The sequence below is a fragment of the Mauremys mutica genome, chromosome 7 (assembly GCF_020497125.1).
Source record: "Mauremys mutica isolate MM-2020 ecotype Southern chromosome 7, ASM2049712v1, whole genome shotgun sequence".
Classification (NCBI taxonomy): Eukaryota; Metazoa; Chordata; order Testudines; family Geoemydidae; genus Mauremys; species Mauremys mutica.
In genome coordinates, this window is record NC_059078.1 from 27,384,416 (window position 1) to 27,399,777 (window position 15,362).

Below are 15,362 nucleotides of genomic sequence, written 5' to 3' on the forward strand. Positions count from 1 at the left end.
TTGCAGCGCTGGAGAGGGTGTGTTTTCACACCCTGCTGCAGCGCTGCAAATTTGTAAGTGTAGCCAAGCCCGGATCAAATGGGTATGATCCAGGAATGCTTCAGGCCATGTGCTCCTGCCCAGATTTAGCAATACACCAGGTCAAGTCATTTCTCCTCCACCCCACTTAAATAACTAGCACCAAGCAGGGTAACTGTTTGCCAGTTTCACTCTTCCCTTTTAAAAATGGGATGAAACTCTCCACTAGATTCACTCTTTTCTTCACTGACTGCAGAAGAGAACTGGCCTAGGCTCTATCATCTTTGGCAGTTTGGAAACTGTAAGTAGTAAGGCTGACCCCGAATGCAATACTTGCCTATTAACTCATAAATCACATTAGAACATTCCAGTGCAAGATGCTATAGACAGCCCTTGTGAAGTGTATTTTGGAAGTCTGTGTGACCATATAGTTGACAGCATTGCTTTTCAAATAGAAGAGTGTCATTGTCATATTTCATATTTTACATTTAAGAAGAGGGAGGCCAGATGCCCAGTAAGGCAACTTTGTTAAAATTTTAACAACCTATGGATTGTAGCAGCAAACTTTAGACACCGGTATCTGATTTTTATTATTGCAACATATGGTCTGAATCAAAGATGGATTTCTCTAAGATACTCATGTTCTGTAGCTTAACTGCTCTCTTTGGGCCTGATCCAACACCTATTGAAGTCAATGGAAAGACACACATGGATTTCAATAGGAGTTGGATCTGGCCCTCCACACCGTGTTGCGTCTCAAAGTGAAAGCAGCAAACCAGCATGTAGCTGTTCATATAACTTTGAATAATGTTAGCTGTCTTATGCCTGATGCAAGAATAATTCTGTTAAGAGAAAAGGTTCTATAATATTGTATTTATGAGAAACATAGCAACTTCTGCTGCTTTTTTCTTCTTCAAATTCACATTTCATCTGTTCTCTCCTGATAATTTTCCAAAGTGGTAAGGAAATTTATCCAAGAACATATTTAACCTTAGAACCTTGGCAAATGTACAGTCTATATTTTCCATATTATATTCAGGTTAACAAGAAATATTCACACACTAAACCAACCACTCTACTTTTCTAACACAGCCATTAATAATTGGGCCTACGAATTTGACTTAATTGTAAGCTCAATTGTAAGAAGTGAGTGTAAATTCATAAGATGTCACAGTAACCTATAACAACAAATGCTGATGGGGAAAAGTATAAAAAGGGAGACAAAGATTGAATTATTCCAAACTAAAAGACCTATCTATCCAATTAATTCAAAGACAGTGTTAAGATCATCTGTAGTAAACAAGAACAGTAAGAGACAAAAGAAATCAGTGAACCAAAATGTATCTGTCCTATTAGGCGTGAGTGGTTGACAAAATAACAAGGAGAGGGACTATTCTGCCCATTACTCTCCTTTTGGGGTCCCGATAGGAAGAGGTTATGAGAAAAAAAAATTGGAAACTGGAGCAAACCTCCACCATCTCCTTCATCCCCAGACCGGCAGGGAAGGGGGGGGGGGGGAAGTGTCCTGACCAGGCCAGAAAGAGAGACAAATGACATCACTACTTCCACCAAGTCAGCTAAATCCAAAACACCACCCCCCTGGGTCCTCTTCACCCTGCTTCCCATTTGATGAGGGAGACAGCTAAAAACAACGTCCTAAATAGCCCAATGCTGGTATGAGTTTGCCAAGTCTCAGAGTGGCTGATGAGACTGTGTGCTGGGCCTGTGGTTGGGTTTTTGTTTTTTTTTTTAAATCAGTGAGGTTGCAAGTGAGAATCAACACGGAGACAGAAGCTACATTTTCTCTCTTTGCTGTCCTTTTTTCTCCCACTTTCGTGGGAGTTAGTGTTGTTTTGTCTTACAGGAAGCAGGACTGGACTTCAACAGCAGCAGCAACTCCCTTTGATTTCAATGACATTAGTGCAAGCTTCAAAAGTGCCAAGGTGCCTATCTGCATGTTAATTCCCTTTAAATGTCTGATCTTGGAATCTACATGGTCTGACTAAGATAAGTGACTTAAGCAAAACACAAGCCTTCAAAAACCTCTCAACTTTTACTACATCTTCAAGACAAGAGGATTTGAGGTCCTTGAGAAGTATTATATTCATGGAATCCAGTAATCTACAACAATGCTGGTTGTACCGAAGTCTATATCCTCACTGGAGAATAAAATGGAATTAATCACCTTACAGAATGCAGAACTGAATGTGAGTCTCTCAAAAGATAAGTCAAAATCTATTGAAACAAAGCAGTTTACTCAATGCATTCAGCATTAACTTATTTGAGAGAAGGGAATTGAAGTACTTAAGAATTCTACCCAGAGGGAAAAATACCTTCAGTTTTTGTGGATAATCAGTAGTAAGAAGTGGGTACTGAGTCTGACCTTAAGACAGATTTTCAGAAAAGGTCCAATAGATTGGTATCCCTGAACTGTGTGCTTTCATTAATACATGGAGAGCCTACATTTATACACCCTAATCTAATGATTGGATTTAGATGTACAAACTTGGATTGTACCTAACCTCTGAAATTGGGCACTTTTGAAAATCTGACAGATTTGTTATTTCCTAGAGCTCAGTAAAAAGGAAGATATTTTCCTTTTAAGTGTTATAGGAATAAAGCTTTAGGCAAGGAACCCCAAAATTGCACCTTCTTAGGGTGATCATATGTCCTGTTTTGGCTGGGACAGTCCCCTTTTTAAGTGCTGTCCTGGACATCCCAACATTTTTTGGCAAAACTGGGCATTTGTCCCATTTGCTCTTGCCAACTTATTATCAACATATTCTGTGCTATGACAGTGGTGAGCTGGAGCAGGTTCTCAAGAACCGGTTGCTAAAATTAGACCTCCGTGGAGAACCGGTTGTTAAAGGGCCAGGGGGTGGGCAAAGAACTCTGGTCCATGGGCCGAACCATCCTGTTGCTCCCAAGATTCCCAGCTGGGGAGGCTGAGGCTCCCACGGCCCTTCCCCCGCTTCCCCCCAGCTGCAGCGTGGCCAGCCGCTGGCACCAGCTGGGCAGCTCAGCTGAGCTCTGGAGTCATCCTGCTGCCGCTTTTTGAATGGCCCAGCAAGGTGGGGGGCGGGGGGCTGCTGCAAGCTCTAGGGCTGGCCAGAGGGGAGGGGAGGGGGAAAGTGAGGCAATTGGCCCAGGCCCCGCAAGGGCCCCAGGCCCCACGAGGATCTCGCCCCCGACCCCTCCCCCGCTCCCTCCCCCCTTAAATCAGAACTTTTTATAGGGAACCGGTTGTTAAGATTTTGGCAGCTCATCACTGGCTATGGAAAACTCATTTTGAAATACCTCAGTGTCCCTGCTGTGTGGTTCCACCCCACCCCCAAATGAAGACAGAGCACAATGGAAGCCAACGGCAATACAACATAGAGATCCATGCTACCAGCGCAAAGCCTTGGACCCTTGATGCTACAGACTGATACCAGAGATCTGTAGGATTTGGAGTTTGCTTTCCCATGATTCTCCACTTTATATAAGAACTAGAGACCTCCAGAAGAGGAGTATAGTTAATATTTATAAAAAGCTAATTAATGTTTTCTCCCAGAACTTCTGTGAGGCAAATAGGTAAGCATTATTCAATTACTATGTCCATTTTAGAGATCGGGGAATAAAGACAGAATTAAGTGACTTGCTCCAAGGCCACAGAGACTTGGGGGTAGAGCTGGGATTGAAAGCCAAGTCCTTATGTAGTTTTAGGATTAAATTCAGCTCTATGCAGAGAGCCAGAAAAAGGTCTGTGCACCACTTACTTTATTTTGACAGCTCAGACAGGATTAACGCGATGTATAGGCCTTGTTCTGAGCCTTTGCACAAGGTTGAATTTCACTTCTAGTATGTTAGATGAGATGTAGTAGTTAGCAAAAAAATCTCTTTCTGTGTGTAGAAGAGAACTAATGCTCTCAGGACAATAAGAAATTAAAACATTCCTTCTGCTGAGTAGGGAAAAGTATTCTTTATTGGAGCCTGCATCACTATATACATATCATCTTTGTGAAAGTTTCTTCTCAGAAACAGTTTGGCAGACACCCAAACCCTGCATGAGGGTAGGATGTTCGCAAAAAGCTAGAACGGAGAAAGGTAACTATTTGCAGGCTGCTTATTGTATTTAAGAAGATACTGTACAAAACAGTATAGTAGATGGTTATATGTTCTGGTTTAGAAGTTGAAATTTTTTTGTATTAACTTGTTTGAGGATTTTTATTATTTGGGGTTTTTTAAACTATGAAAATGTGATTCTGTGACAGAAATACTGTTGCAGATATTACAACTTTGTGCATTGCAGCGATAGCTGTGGATCATGTAACAGCAGTGTCCAAGCCCAAGGGAACACTTGCTTTCACCACAAAGGTGGCTCTAGTAGGACTGGTGATGTCCCAGATGTTTGAACTACACCGCCACTTTAAAGCTAGAAAGCATTAAGTCCTCCTAAGTTGCAGACTGGTATAACAGTGACCCAGTTAATGTTTCCTACATGATCTTTTCATTAGAATTCCAAAGCAGAAGGAAAAGTATCTTGGTTTCCCATGGATATATAGTGTGGACTCTATGCTGCGTAACAACATTCCATTTCTCTAAACATACTGGATTCATAAGAGTTAGCTTTAAAACAGTTTAGTATCTCAAAAGAGGAAAAAAGCTAGATTCTCAGCAGCTCTAAACTAGTATTGTTTCATTAAGTTCATTGGAGTTATGCTGATTTATGCCAGCTGAGAATTGGGTCCTGTATTTTTAATTCACAAGTTTTGATTTAGTATAATGGATCTATCTTTATGCAAGTATTTCTATAGCATGCTCACCATCTTGGTATCTGACCACCTAGAGACCTAATTACAGCTGGGAAAAACTGGTGAATATTTTTTCCCTAAAAATATTACACCAAATCACCTTCTGGCAAGATTTTACATCCCCCAAACTTTTGGGGCCTGAACTGTTTGCACTGAAGCATACAAACCTGCAGTTAAATCATGAGATAATAATCTGCCCTGAGAAAGAAGTAGGCAGAGTGTTTTGGGGCTGCACCTGTAACAGACGAAGATAGTCAGAATCACCCTCCCAGTAACCCCAGTGCTCCAGGGATAGTGTTAATGATGCCAGGTCTATACCTGGAACAGCAGCACACACAGCATGTAGCAAACCTACCCTATGGGGCAGAGACAAGGCTCCCATTATCCCCGTTGCATTCTGCCCCTTCTGACCCACCTGAATTCGAGGAGGAAATTAACAGCATTGCTATTTGCTTTTACTCTCATGCTGCTGCTCACAGTGAGAGCAGGGTGGATAACTGATGGTTTTGTTTAGTCTCTTGCCTTTCACAAAAATGCCTGTGAACTAATCATTTTGAATCAAACTCCTCAAAAATTGCAATAAAAAATTAAAAAATAAAATACTAGAAAGTGTTTTCATTTGGCCCCAAGTGGATTTTTTATTCCTTTTAAAGGCCTAGATTCACAAAGTGTCAGGGGGTGAAGGAGATGTAGCCTTCCCTCTAACTTTTATCTCAGTGGTTAGGGTATTCATGTGAGACGTAGAGAATGAATTTAAATACAGGCCTCCCATTTCTCAGAAGCATGCTGAAACTACTGGGCTATGAGATAGTCTGGTGTAGATCTCTCTCAATTTCTGCTGATGAAGCTATTCCATCTTTTGTAAATTAAATAGTCATTGGAGCAGGGACATGATGTGGAAGACTCAAGTTCATAAGTGAGTACCCTAACCACTAGAGTAGAGTGTCATTCATAGTGGCACCTCAGTCACTCATAATGACTATTTGCTATTCTCGCCTCATCATAGTGCTTCTTCAATGAATAACCACTAGGCCAGAGTGAGATTTGCTCAATAGCCTGGTGGTGAAGTTATTCATCCAGGATGAATTATGCACCTAAAGTGGCAGTTAGACACCTACATCCTTTTGAGGCTCTAGCCTTTAGTTCTCATTCCTACTACAGCCATTGATTGATTTCAATACTTTATAGTTACATAGCAAACTAAGAAAAGCAAGTCTCCATGCAAAAATTTGGGGATAACAGAGAGTGGGATTACCAAAAGCAACTGGTGTGGAAATAACCCAATTTCCCACTGAAATCAATGATAAAGCACCCATGAATTTCAACAAGAACACAGCTAGGCGAAAGCCAGGGCCGGCTCTAGGCACCAGCAAACCAAGCACGTGCTTGGGGCAGCACAATTTCAGGGGCGGCATTCAGAACATCTTCTTTTTTTTTTGGCTTGGGGTAGCAAAAAACCTAGAGCCGGCCCTGGCAAAAGCTTTTGCAAATCCCACCAGGAAAAGTTAAGTGACTTCCCTGGGAGTCATCCATTGCATTTACTTGTTTGTGAAGTGCTTATAACTGGTAACTATATCCACGCATCTAAAACCAGATCTCTCTCCCCTCCCCCACATGAATACATGCATGCAATTTCTTGTGCAAAAGTGTGCATGGACAGTTTGCATGGACAGATATGCCATCTATGCATACAGTTACAACTGCACATACAAGTTACATTCCCCCCCTGCACAATTATGAATGTTACAGATTATCATGCAAATGGCATTATGATTTCAAATTCTTACATAACAAAGTTGATTATAATCAGAAATATGCCCCTTCAAAAAATATAAGTCAAATGCAACAGTTGTGTCTCAGCTACATTAACTAATTTGATTAAAATAATGACTTTTCCAGAGACTGTACCAACTTATTCATGAGTTTTTAATAAACTCATCAGAATGATCCAGTTGTCTCATCACTATTTTGCTCACCAAAAGTGAAATGCAATTGACCTGATGCACTGGTTTTTAACAGATATCCTGTATGCTATTTTTGAACTAGGTTGCTAAGCTAGGAGTAGCTAAAGGATGTTCAACAACTAAAGCTGAAGCCCAGATGTCACAGATGGTCCTAGTAATGATTATGGCTTTTTTGCACTGCTGGCTTCCTCTTGCAGCCTTTGCAATGGCAGCAATGGCTAATCCTCAAGTTTACATTAATCCTGTTATAGCTATCCCTAGGTACATGAGAAAACTCAGCACTGTCTAGAACCGAGTTAGCTACATTTTAATAAGGAAACAGCTGAGTTTTGAATTTATCTATGTAGTATTGGGGATAGAGATTTAAGAAGAATTTGCTATTGTTCCTTAGTGGAGTGTTTGTTATATTGAAAGTCTAAACTTAAATTATAAATATATTTTTCTGTGTGACAGAGGAATGACATTTCACCCAACCTGCAGAGACTCCATGAACCTCCAGGGCATCACAACTGAAGAGACAGTTCCACATTGGGCAGGGTGAGGCTCACAAGCATCTGCATTAAACCATTTATGGAAGCATACAAGACAGCAATCGAACTGCAGCCAGATTTAACAACAAAAATAAGAATAAGCTTAGTCAAAATGAGAAAATAGAAGATACTGTTGCAATTTAAAGCAACTCTTAAATTTTATTCTTCCATACATACCTCGAACCAGGCATTCCCAGATCTGTCTCCTACTTGAAACAAAACCTCCTGCTCTACTATGGCCTCATATACCTGTCCCAGCTATCCCAGAATGCACTGCTCACACTGATCTAAAGCCCACTGAAGTCAACATAAGTCCTTGTTCTGCACTGCACTCAATTCAGGCAGCAAAACAAAGGTAAATAACAAAATGTAGCACACTGTTGCAATACCCCTGCTTCCAGCTGCTCCTCTTATGCACCAGATTCACTCAGCTGTCTAGACCTGGCCCCTACCCAGGATTTATAGAAGACTTATAGAAGCTACCCGGTTTCCCCCACCAAGCAGTTCTACAGCTCCTCAGTATGGAGTAGATGGTTCTTTGTCCCCACTCCCTCCAATTACACACAGCCAGCTTATCTCCTATAGAGGAAAGCCTGGTCCACACAAAACACTTTGTGGCCCTTTAATAGATAGCTGCATACACAATCTTCCTAATAAGGCCCATAGTGAACACATTCATTCCAAGAGGGAGAGACTTTGCCAATCTTTTAAAAGACAGATCCATTTAGATACCTTCTATAACGATTAGTATTTCAACTGGTGAGAGCACTTCAGTCATTTTGCCACCTATTCTCCTTTGGTATGTTTACATTTTTACAGTCTTTAGGTACTGATACCTGCTTAATTATCACTATATTTAATAGCCAGAACCTAAGCAATATGCAAATAGGCATATTAGACTAAATCCATAGTTGAAGTATCATTAAATCCTTTCCAATCACATTGTCATCTACAGCTGGTGCACAGTTCTGATTTGTTGGCAGCGCATTAGGGCACAAGAGAAACATCCACATCACATCCTTCAACTGTTCTTTACAGTTACAGTTCCTATGGATGTCTAACTATTCCTTTTAATTTCTATAAATGTTGGCTTTTCTTAAAAAGTTAAGAAATTTTTAGCATCAAATAAAATATTATAAAGCACAGCTATTCACATGAATATGTTAACATTGGAGACCACTTTTTTTCAAATGTTGCCTCTTGTTTTTTGTCAATATAGGTTGTGACAGCCTATATTCTGGTTGGACTCTACCCCCTCCAGTCCTTTCCCATATTGCAGGATCACCAGCTGCACCAATGACAAAGTTAAACCACAAGTTTTTCCATAAATTGGCAGCTAACTATTTGGGGAGCAGTTTGGAATTTTTGAGTGGCAAATATCCCAGAGTGTACAAGATGTCAACTGAGAAGGCATTTCTAGAGCCAGCAGCTATTGCTCTCTGTCTATACCCTCAGTTCATATGCAAAGTATGCCAGTTATTCCACAGTTTCTTCACCAGCACATAGCAGTCACCCAAGTATTTGTATGAGTACATTATGGCCTATCCAGCTTCCTAATACTATTTTTTGTTTCAGATTCACCAAGCCTTGTGAGTTTAAGAATTGTTTTAATTGCACAACAAGACAAAGATACCAGGAAATACAAGCGACACAGTAAAGTCAAAGGATTTTCATAAACAATCCATCAAAAAAAACTAAGGTTGTCCTGTGGATAGTAAGTTTGCAGGGTAAATAGATTGTAGCATATTGTATTTTTTCCATACTTACGCTGCCACCTGGTGGCTGATCAAAGTACCATAAGTTTAATTTTTAACTTTCTGAAGCATGGACACCTGTCTACTTTCTTCAGATATTGTCTCACTAGAGACCATGCTATTTCTAATTATTTCTCTGGATAAAGACAAAATTCAGTTTAAACACCATAACTATTGCACATAGGAGTTACAAAAAAATGTCTTATACTGGAATTATTTGGAATGCATAATTTACGAGGAATTTCCCCCGCTAAAGGTAGAAGTCCATTATCCTTATAAAAATATACAAGCCCCCAAAAAATCATTTAGGGTGGATTCAAAAGGGTACTTAGGTACCTAAGTTTGGGTTGAGGCACCTAAGTCCTAACTCTAGACTCGCAAAGCTCCCACCCAACCCTGTAAGGTCCTAAACTCACTCGGCGCCTAATTTTTCAGAGTAAGAGTTCCATAGCATAGTTTCTTCTGTTGGGCATATGCATCGTTGCCTCACTAACCATCAGGATGCTTACTCCTGTCTATGTCCCCGAGTGATTCATAAGCTGGGGGAAAATAGGCATTCGCCTGCCTATCTTGTGTGCAGGGCTTGATCTAGTTGATATGCTCAGAGGCCATCTACCAGATTAGGACCCATTCAAAATCTGGATAGATGAGGCGGCCACTTATAACTTTTAGCTTAGTGGTTAGAGAATTCACCTGGAATGTGGGAGACTCAGCTTCAATTCCCCTTGTGCCTGCAGGGGAGAAAGGATTTGAATAGGGCACTCACTTCTCTCAAGACTGCTCTAACCACTGAGCTATGTAATCGCATGTGGGGCTCCCTCAATCTGTCCTCTTGAAGCTTCTCCACTATGTATAAATACTTAGAGTCAGTGGGCCAGGGAGAGACAGAGAATGACTGTGTAGCCTGGGTGTTCGAGCACTCATCTGGGAGGTGGGAGATCCAAGGTACAGTTCATCTGCTTCTGTGACTAAAGTATTTATACACAGTGGAACAGTTTCAAGTAGAGTGACCAGACAACAAGTGTGAAAAATCGGAACAGTGGTTGGAGGTGGGGGGGGGGGTAATAGGAGCCTATTAAGAAAAAGACCCAACAAATCGGGACATCTGGGTCACCCTAGTTTCAAGTGGGGGACACTGAGGAAGCCCCAAATCAGAATCTCTCATTGCCCAGGGTTTAAGCACTCTCCTGAGACACAGGAGACCTCCCTGTTCAACTCTTTTCTTCCCCTCTGGCAGGAAAAAAAAAGAGGGGGGAGATAGGGAGAATTGAACCCTGATCTCCCATATCCTATGTGAATGCTCCAACCATTGAGCTAAAAAACTGTAAGTCAGGTGGCACCTCCTCCCCCAGCCATTTTGTGTAGAGGGAGGCAGGACTCCTATTCATTCTCATAAGAAATGCCTGAAGCACTTAAGTTGCCTGACTTCAAGAGAGGGGTTCCCAGCTGTGAACCACTTCCAGAGATCCCTGCAGCCTGGACTTAGGGACCTATTTCCAAGAGAGGGTTGGCTAGTTTGGTAGCTCCCCACCTTGCATGCTGGCTTTTATGAATTGCAGTTTAAGGCAGTGTGACACTCCCTATCCCTATGTTCACCACTTTTACAAGACCATGATAAATTTCGTACAAAGTGTACCTTCTGAAGTAACATTTAAAACATATAATTTGCTGATGATTATCCTGGTAAAATGTGTGGCAACGTCGTATGTAAAGTTACAAAATTCTACTGTATAAGGCATGTTCCAAGTCTGGGGGAAAAGCTTCAAACCAGTCCCGCAGAGACAAAAGGCAAGCCAGCATCTCAGCCAGGACTATCATCTAGTTAAGTGGCCATTTTTTGGCAGGAAGAAGGGTGTGAGCAAGAAATTTACTTCTTGGCAAAGGAACAGCTGGAGATTCCCGTGCAAATAGACTTTCTGTCTCCTGAACCTCAGCTGGAGATGATTTTCAAAAAGGAAAATAACTAAGAAGCGAGAACAGAGGATACAAATCATCCCTCCTTCCTTTCTCTCTGCCCACAACATCCACAATGCCTGCAGGACAAGGAAGAAGTATTGGACTGGGAGAGAGGTCCTGGCTGAAAGGCATCCAACTACTAAGACTGCAAATCATGTGGTGAGAGACACATTTTGTTTAAAGTTCACTTAGCTTGTTAAGTTAGATATTAGTTTACATTCTACCTTTTATTTCTTTGTAACCAATTATGACTTTTATGTCTCATTACTTGTAATCACATCAAATCTTTCTGTAGTTAATAAACTTGTTCTAGTGTTTTATCTAATCTAATGTGTTTGGGAACTTCGTTTCGGTTAACAAGACTTGTGCGCATAATTTCCGGTTAATGAAATGGCGGACCTTCTATGAGCTTGTACTGCCCTTTACCCTCCTGGACAATACAAGACGCACATTACTCTGGGACTGGGAATTTGCTGGTGTTGCTCTGTAATATAATTCATGGGTGGGTGGTTAGCTATAGCACTCATACAGTATAGCTGGAATGAATTACATGCTGGAGGCTGTGTGGAAGCAGACCAGATTTTAGTCGAAAGACTCAAATCTTCTCCAATATCCCTAGACTATACAGAGCATGTGAGAATATTCCTGTACTGGGCTACAAAGAATCAGCCATGGGACTTACGGAACAAAACTGAGACTTTTTTTTTTTTTTTGGTGTGTGTGGAGAGATACCAATCTCCTAGAACTGGAAGGGACCTTGAAAGGTCATTGAGTCCAGCCCCCTGCCTTCACTAGCAGGATTGAACTCACAATCCTGGGTTTAACAGGCCAATGCTCAAACCACTGAGCTATCCGTCCCCCTATTTAAAAAAAAAAGTTAATTAAGATGAGCTAGCAAAAATTCCAACCTCTATCATTTTGATTATTTTCACAGGGATTTAGAAGACCTTCTCCAAATGCTACATACAAAATACAAATGTGTGTACATAAGAGGCATATATTGACACTTATTCTAACAATTTTTCCTTTGAGTGCGTTCAAGACCCAGACGCAACCGAATATGTTGTCATTTCAGTCCTGTGACTCTCATGCCATCTCTTCTATATGGGACAAATCCACAGCTCTGTGAAAAGGAGATGTGTCAACTGTTTAAATATCTACAGTGGCTTTCAGTTCCTGTTCAAGACATGGCAAAGTTGCTCCAATGTAGACCATATTGGAGAATTATATTTGATTGGAAAGTTGTGTAGTTTCAACTTATGTATGATAGCCTATAGTGAGGCCCCAATAACAATGCAGCATTACCATGTGTAATGTTACGTTCTGTCCTTATTAAACCTTTGTAGAAGGTCCATTTTATGATGTGTGTAAAAATCTCAGAAAAAGTTGTGCTTAGTTACTTAGTAACTTTTAAAGAAGCTAAAGTTAGAGTAAAATCAATTCACCATCTAGACACGATTGCCACATGCTGATGTCCAAGTGATGATTTGATAGGGAACTGAATGATTCATTCTGTACAAGGATTTGTAAGGCAGAGAAAGAAGGAAAAGTCTCACGATGGCTTGGGACTTTACGGTATTTTTATATAGATATAAAAATCACAAAGCCACCAGGAAAAGCCTCAGTCTCTAGGGCCTTCTCTAAGTTACCACAGAACTGATACATTGCCTGCCCAGCTCTCACTGGCATCACAGATCTCCCGTTAGCCCGCAGCCAAGATGGCCACAGCACAGCTGATGAATTTCAAAAATGCCAACTGAGCCACTTCAGGCCTTATCTACCTCCAGCAAGATGGCTGCCCGGCCAAATCATTCCTCATGTGCCTACTTCCAAAACATCTTCCCACTGTTGTCTCATGTCACTACACCAGGTGCCCTCCAACTTTGGATCTTTGCATATTCCTCATCGAGGAAACAGACTGAAAAATCCATAGGGTTGGGAGTCATGGGAATGACATCAGCTTGGTGACACAACACCTACTGGGAGTGCTCTGCCAATGGCATCTCCCCAGTGACTGCTTTCCTTTGTGAGGGAGGGTGGGAGCAGCTACACAAGGCAGAGAGATAGGGTGCTGGGGGAAACAGAAACAAGAGGTGCTGTAAGTATCAGAAACCACTTCCCATCCAAATTTCCTACCCCACCAAACTTTCTCATCACCTAGCCCAGCTATTGACAATCCTGACTACTAATTATATATACTTAATCAAAATTTGACATTGAATACTTTTTAAAATGAGTTGCATAGAGTTGTGAGCATCCTGTTGTCTCGTGTTGCAAATATTTTGTTTTCCTACTGTGGGTTTTCTGGTTTGTTGGAAGAGGATCTGATATTTACAAGAACAGTAAAATATTTCACTTCATAAATGTGCTTAAAGCATCTCTCACTGTTGCTCTCAGTGATTATTAATGCTTTTGTTTCTTTTTGGAATACATGTTACAATGGGCTCATGTTCATATATAAAACTATGTCTGCCATGTTGTAGCCATGTTAGGCCCAGGTTATGAGAGACAAGGCAGGCAAGGTTATACCTTTTATTGGACTAACCTCCGTTAGTAGGAGAGACAAGCCTTGAGCTTACACAGAGGTCTTCTTCTGGTCTGGGACCAGGAAAGGTACTCAGGCCATATCTACACTACAAGCTTATGCTGACTGAAGATAGTCAGCATACAGCCACTGCAGGTAGAATTTTACTTGTGCGCATGCATACTTGGTTCCTTGTGTCAGCAGTGCGTGTACTCACCAGGAGTGCTTCTATCAATGCAGAGTGCAGTGCACCATGGATAGGTTTCCCATTGTGCAACTCACCACCAGCCAGCACACTGTCTTTAGGAAAGTTTTGGCACTGCACGATGGGGCTGAAAAGGGTCATGACTGGGAGCATGGGGGTCAATTTCCCAGTTTGTAACAGTTTGTCCCATAATTTGGGCCGTTTCTCTTCCCCCCAAAATCCTGCAAACCTGCACAGCCCTCCATGCTGTCCATCAATCTCTGACGGATCTGTACTATTTTCATGAGCATTGCAAAGCTACAAGAACCACTGAATGAGTAGGGAACATGATGATTCCTTGGAGAACAGATTGCTGTGGAACATAACCAACTCAAGGCTGTTGGTGTCACTCTCAAAGCAGTTGCAGATGGGAGTGTCACTTCTGGCCCTGAGAAACAAGCACTGATTGATGGGATCACATCGTAATACAAGTTTGGGATGATGAGCAGGTGGCTATAGAACTTTCTGATGCACAAGGCCACATTCCTCGATTGTGCATTGAGATCACCCTCACCCTCCAACACAAGGACACAGAAATGAGAGATGCACTGACAGCGGAGAAGAGAGTGGCAATCTCAGTCTGGGAACTTGCAGTGCCAGATTCCTACCAATCAGTTGGGAATCAATTTGGAGTTGGGAGATTCACCAGAAGGGCCACGGTCATCCATGTGTGCAAGGCCATTAGTCGCTTCCTGCTACACCACACTTTGATTCCAGGCACTGTGCAGGACATAATAGACAGATTTGCAGCAATGAGGTTCCCGAATTGTGGTGGAGCAATAGTTATACCCAACGCATCCCTGTTTTGGCCGCCGACCACATTGCCACTGAGTACCTCAACAGACAGAGCTACTTTTCTATGGTTATGCAAGCATTGTGGAGCACCGGAGGACACTTCACAGATATCAGTGTGGGCTGTTCAGAAAAGTGCATGATGGTTACATCTTTAGGAACACAGGATTGATCAGAATGCTACAAGCTGGGACCTTCTTTCCCAACAAGCAGATTACCATTGGGAATGTTGAAATACCTATCGTGATCCTGGAGGACCCAGCCTACCCCTTGCTCAGGAAGCCATACACCTACCACCTTGATGGCACCAAGGAATGATTCAACTGTCTGCTCAGCAGCTGCAGAATGGTAGTTGAATGGGCTTTTGGTCATTAGAGTAAACAATGCCAGTGGCTTTTCAAAAGATTGGGATCTCAATGAGAAAAATATCCCCATGGTTGCAGCCATCTGCTGTGGTCTGCATAAAGTAAGTAAAGCAAAGAGGAAAGAGTTTCCACTGGGGTGGATGGCAGAGAGGGAACAGCAGTCTGCTGAATTTGAACAGCCAGATACAAGGGCTATTAGAAGAACTCAGTGTGGAGCTATTTAGCTGACAGAGACTTTGAAAGACCATTTTAACAGTGAGCCAGAGTCTCATGTGTTGTTGGAGTGTGCTTTACCTGATCCAGCTCTCTTGTGGCTGGGTGGGAACGATGAAGCAATGGCTGTACATGTAGGAATTAGGGCTGTTGAGAGATTAACAAAATTAATCACAATTAATTGTAGTTTTAATCGCATTGTTAAACAA

General features: G+C 41.7%; 1 pseudogene; it reads left to right on the plus strand.

Annotated features, from left to right (window-relative positions):
• Nucleotides 1–7,064, plus strand: part of LOC123374017 — a 45,261-nt pseudogene extending 38,197 nt beyond the window's left edge.
• The last annotated feature ends 8,298 nt before the right edge of the window (nt 7,065–15,362 follow it).